The sequence below is a fragment of the Myodes glareolus genome, chromosome 3, assembly GCF_982192425.1.
Source record: "Myodes glareolus chromosome 3, mMyoGla1.1, whole genome shotgun sequence".
NCBI classification, from domain to species: Eukaryota; Metazoa; Chordata; class Mammalia; order Rodentia; family Cricetidae; genus Myodes; species Myodes glareolus.
The window spans coordinates 116,424,378-116,430,377 of record NC_142028.1 but is presented as its reverse complement, the minus strand read 5'-3'; positions in this window follow the sequence as shown (position 1 = coordinate 116,430,377).

Sequence of the window (6,000 nt, the reverse complement as noted above, 5' to 3'; positions counted from 1 at the left end):
TATTTTAGAAAAAAAGGGGGAGATGATAGGGGAGTTCAGCCAATCACATTTTGTTTTTGGGGTGTGCCGCCCTCAGGCTAAAGCCTGCCTATAAACCTAGCAAGCATGCTCCGCTAGCCCGTTTTTCGCCTGGCTCCTGCATCCGGACGGATCGTTTGGATTCTGGTGTACTCTGTTGTAAGTCTTACTTCTGTTTATTAAAGCTGTATATTTTGTATCAAGATAGTCTGGGGTCTTTTCATTACCAATCGCCCTGTGGCTTCAGTCTTTAGTTTCTAAAGGCCAATAAAGTCAGACCTCAGAACACAACAGGTACCTATTTCCAGGGCAGAGGCTTCTACTACCTATAATAGAGATAGACAAGGGCTTTGAAGCATGGGTCAGCCTTCTCTACTGGGCAGCTGATGATCACTAAAGGAAGATCCTTCAAAGTCAGGTGCTAACAGAATGGAGAGCTATGGGGAAGAAAGGGAAGTTGAGAAGACCTTTCAGGGCTGAAACTGTGAGCTCATCACTTCTTAAAAACACAAGAAAGCGTCTTGGACATTCTAATGCTGCACCAAGAAGTTCATTAAATAAAAAATTTTGGGGGAGGATTTAGTTTGATTTTTACATTTCCCTATTCCAGAGTGTGGCTTGCTAAAATAAGCTTAGTATTGGATACATAATCCTCTGTGAAATATATTTCTCAACCTTTCTAATGCTACAATGCTTTAATAGTTTTTTATGCTGTGGTAACCCAGAACCATAAAACTATTTTTAATGCCACTTCATATCTATAATTTTACTACTGTCATGAATTGTAATGTTAACATCTGTGTTTTCTAAAGATCTGAAGTGACCCCTGTGAAAGAGTTGTTTTACCCCTAAGGGGGTCATGACCCACAGGTTGAGAACTCCTGCTCTGTAAGCAGAAGAAGAAATTCATGAAAAGTTAAATACTACCATCATTCATGAGGGGTGCATGTTAGAGAATAAAGTAATAGGTATAAGTCTACCCCAAATAAGGACTCCAAGTACTTTTTTCTTTCATTATCTAATTACATGTAAAGAAATAAGATAATAATTACTACTGCCATAAGCAAGTCAGGGAAGAGAGTCTGGGGAGTTTGACCCAGACTAGAAAAAGAGGCCAATCAGTGATCTTCTAATAGCAAGTGACATCATCCAAAGTAGCACGTGATACATTAATAAGTTAGACTTCCAACAGAAAGAATTAGCATGTATTTTAGAGTCAGGACAGTTGTTCCAAAGTAAACTTCTCTTATCATAATAGCTTTACTATAAGAAACTGCATTTTCAATGGGCCTTATTTTCTTTCCAAAGAGCTGAATTATGGCTTGGAATTGCCACAGTAATTAAATGGAAATTCATTTACCCCATTAACTTGATGACTTATTTAAGCTTTGGGTATCTGAGCATCTAGCATATTTCAGGTGCTGGGCTGTGGGTGAAATTAAAGAACTGGATACTACATAGATGTGCACACCTATTTGTTTCTCTGTTTCAATGGTTTTAGGTTTTTCAGTGTTCATAGTTCAAATTACAGTCTTGTGAGTTCAGGGCTTCAGTGTTAGGGAATAGTATTGATTGTTTAGAAAGTAGAAGAGGGTCACTCTCTGATATTAAGTGTGTTCTGGCAATATTTCTATCAGATCTGCTTGGCATGATTTAGGTATTCTGAACCCTGAGGCCTCCCTGATAGAACTGCTATTTCTGTCTAGCCTACTTAGTGCTGGCATCTTTAACTAAGGCGTATAGACACTGTTTATGGTAGTAAGTGACCCTTTGGTGTCATGGCTTTTGTATTATGGACAAGTGGAACTGAGGTCACTTGTTTTGCTTGGAGACAGAAATGATCTGATGAAGTGCCCTAGGTCACAGGGTATGCAGCTCTCCTCTTAGAACTTGACAGAAAGCAGCTGAGTAAGAATGACTAGCTACTAAATGGATGTTAATTACTGCTCACGGCCACCCCATAGGTCAGAGGACAGAAGGATTCTGATGTCAGGTCTGACTTGCTGTGGCGGGCAGCAGGCTACCATGTACCTTTGATTAAAGTTGTGGTTAGTTTAGCACAGCCAGAGGGACTCAGGTGGACATAATGAGATTTACCTAACTTGCAGATGGACAGTTAATAATCAGTTTCCCTCTGAACTTCCCCCTCCCTCCTCTTTATTTAAATCAGTACTCTTGGGCTGTGGACTATAATTTCTGAGCCACACTTTCCCTGATGGAATTAAAATTAGTAAGTCTAGACAGAGTGGGCTTATTCCAAATTCTCATTTGCCAAGCTCTTACTCTGTGAATTTGCAATTATTCTGTTTAAACAAGACAGAATTACACAAGAATGATTAAAATGATTACAAATTGCAGTACAAATGGCAGTACTCCTAGTACTGACCCTTGTTCCCACAATGAAGTAGAAATTTGTAGGAGCTTGCATGTGGTACATTATTTTTACAGCATCATCTCCTTAGGTGACATTTGGAAGGTATTAGTTCTGAATTTTTTATGACTATTAAAATGTACATTTAAGAGTTAAAATAGGGGTCCAGAAAGATGGCTCAGCTGGTAAAGGCACATGCCATCAATCTGACAACCTCAGTTTAATCCCAGGACCCACATGATTAGAAGGAATGAACTAATTCCTATATGCTTTACTATGACATCTGCGCTTGTGTTATGGCATGTGTGCATATGTGTAGGTAAGGGCACAGGCATATACACACATACACAAACACAAATGAATAAAAGTTAAAACAGAAGTAAATACTGAAATGAAGTACCTCCTATATGAATAGAACCCATGTATTTTACCCTGAAGATGACCAAGGGTATGATGTCACCTTTACAGTAGCTGAATAATCATATGTTGTGAGTGGAAGAGAAAATTGTGGATCCTAATTGTCATTTGTCATTTCTGAATACATGGACTTTAGAGAAATAACTCCAATGTAGGTTGTGAAAACAGAACCAGGAAGAGAATGTGAGGAAGGTTTTCTATTTCCTAAAATGAGAAGCTCAATGTGGCAAAGACCGTCTTCAACTGGCAGTGCCAATGGGATTTTATGAATTTCTTTCCATTTCTGTCTATAAATTCATCAAGATGAAAGAGCTCCCAATTAAAAAGATAGCATTCCAGATGAATGCAGTCAACATTAGTATTGTGCCCTAGATTTTACATGCTTCTTTATATTTCTTAACTCCTGGCGACTTCTGATCTTTTTTCTGCCTTTGTAACTTTTTTTCTCTCTGAAATTTCCTATAAATATCTTGTGTAGCCTTTAAATTCTTTTTCTCTTAGATTACATCTTAGATTAGTCCATGCAATTGAGTACATCAGTCATTTGTTCCTTCACTTTTAAACTATTCTGTTATAGGACACACCGGAGTGTATCCATTGCCTAGTTGGTGGTGTTTGCATCTGCTCAGTTTTTTGAAAAATCTAAGTTTAATGCATTAAATCACCTAAACACAGGCTCGTATGAAGCCATAAGGTTTATTTCATTTGAATTAATGCTAAAAGTTAGAGGGCTCAATTGTATGGTAAGAAATTTCTGAACTATTAGAACGTGATATAGTACATTTTTATGTTCAGCAAAATGGTAAAATTTCCAGAGTTCCATATCTTTGAGAGTACTTAATATTTTCAAAGTTTTAATTTAAACAGTATAATAAGCATTTGTTTCAATTTCATCAAGGTTTTTATTAGTGTTCTATGGAGACAATTGATATTGTAAACTCTTCATAATTTTACTTGAAATATCTGTATAATGTTTGAGATATTTGTTCACTTTTTATTCATTTGAAAACAGATTATAAATTCAATAGAAAACTGGTATTTTGCTTTATTAGTTTTGTTTTCTCCTTCCCCCACAAAGCCTTCATCTACCTGAAAGAACCTGAGATAAATACATTAAGAATGGATAATGTCACATGATTCCTAAATGACATATATATAAAATATATTATATATAATTTGATAAAGTTTTAGCAGTAAAATAAGTGCTTCCATTTTCTTTTCCAATCGCTGTAGATAATACCCAATCCAGTGAAATGGGACTGTTAAGCCAAATTTCTTTGTATAGGAGAAGAAATACCTTTACATATTTTTTGAGGGTCAACTTGCCTTTTCTAGAACTATAATACATCAGATTATAGGGTTTTTGTTTTAAAAACAGCCTTAGGATGTCCTGAGGGAAGGTATTGATTATTTTTGACTTGCCTTAAATCAAGATAGACAATATGATTCAGAGGTTACTTTAAAAAAAATTTGGCCTTACCTGTAAGATTGACATAGCTCTTTTAGCATGCTATAAATAGAAGGAACAGAAATCTGTAGGATGCACCAGATGGAACTAAAAGCAAAGGGTTCTTGAAATTCTTTATCCTTTGGTGGAATACACTCACTGGAGTTTTATTTTCAGACTCTCTGTAGAGCCTGTTGTTTCCTTTCCTTCCTTCCTTCCTTCCTTCCTTCCTTCCTTCCTTCCTTCCTTCCTTCCTTCCTTCCTTTCTTCTTTCTTTTTTTGAGAACTAGAAGAAACTCATTATGTCATCTCTCTTCTTCAATTGGTATAGGCTTCATATTTATAGTAACCCTACTCCTTGATTGAAACAGATCTGATGAGAGCTAGACACTTGATTTAATCTAGGGAAATCAGGTCTTATTGCTGCTGAATCTCATATGGGAAAACTTGGGAGGCATGGAATTTTATAGACATGGATTTAGAAAATGTCAGTTTGCAGAAAGAAATAAAAGCAAGGTTTCTTTTGGATATTGATAAGTCATTATGCCAACGTATTTCATCTTCAATATCTCCCTGTGAATCAAAGTTCATCAATGGAACTCCATGAGTGGAGTGTTTGGGGTAAAGCCGTTTTTATTTAGAGGTAGGTGGGGAGTGGTAAAGGAAATTGAGTTCAGGACCTCATGTGTGCCAGGTAAGTCCTCTGTCATGGAGATACAGCTACAGCCTCCCCCGCCCCCCATTTGACAGTATGGACAAAACTCATCTCAGATCAATTCTCTTTTTATCTATGGGTCAGATCTGCTCTTTGATTGCTAACAGTGACCAGTGGTTGGAGGAAGAAAAGGAGTGCACTTTGGTTTTGCCTTCCCATTAAAAAATCTTTTGGGAGGAGAGGGAGTGGGGGGAATGGGAGGGTATGGGGAAAAAACTGAATAGTTTTTTAAGTGAAGTTAATGGATTATTGGAAACCAAGTCAAAGGCATTCCTTGGGTTTGTTTACAGCATTTACTTCTAAACCTGAAAGAAATCAGTCTTCCAATTTAATGTAAGAACAATACAACAGGATTTAGAAGAATAGAGCCGGTCACAGATAGTTTTAAAGTTTTGCAGAGCAGCTCAATTTAGAAGTTCTAAGAACTCCAGAGGTACTAGGCTATGTCAGACTGATGAATTATGTAAAACCTGTTTTGCTTGAGCATTATTAATCATCCTCAAGCAAATGAAGACATGCTAATTAATTTGTGGTGGTTTTCACCTGCAAATGCCAAAGGAGCTAAACCAAATTAAATCTTCAATTCTCTTCAAGACCAACACCTTGCTAAATACCCTTTTCAATTCAATTTCAAAGACATGCTTCTTTGGACACTGAACTTATCCGCAGTTTTAAAATCTTAACGGCTTTGGAATGTGTAAACTGAAGTTTTTCATATAGAACTTGGGAAATGTATGAATAAAATTCAGTGTTATAACTTACAAACTACCCAGGATATAAGAAAACCTTTAGTAATTTTACTGTTTCATCTCATGAGTAGGTATTTTAAAATACTGAGTCAGATACTTTTATACTTGTACAAAGGAAGAAAGAGACATCTAAAGAGATTTACTGTAAATTTTCTAGGCTGCACAGTCTATAATTACAGAGTTGTGAAGGACTTTCCTTTGTGGTTAACATTGTCCTTTTTGGAGAAAAACTCATCAAGGCACAGTGTATGTGCAAGGAGATAAAACATCCATCTTTTCTAAT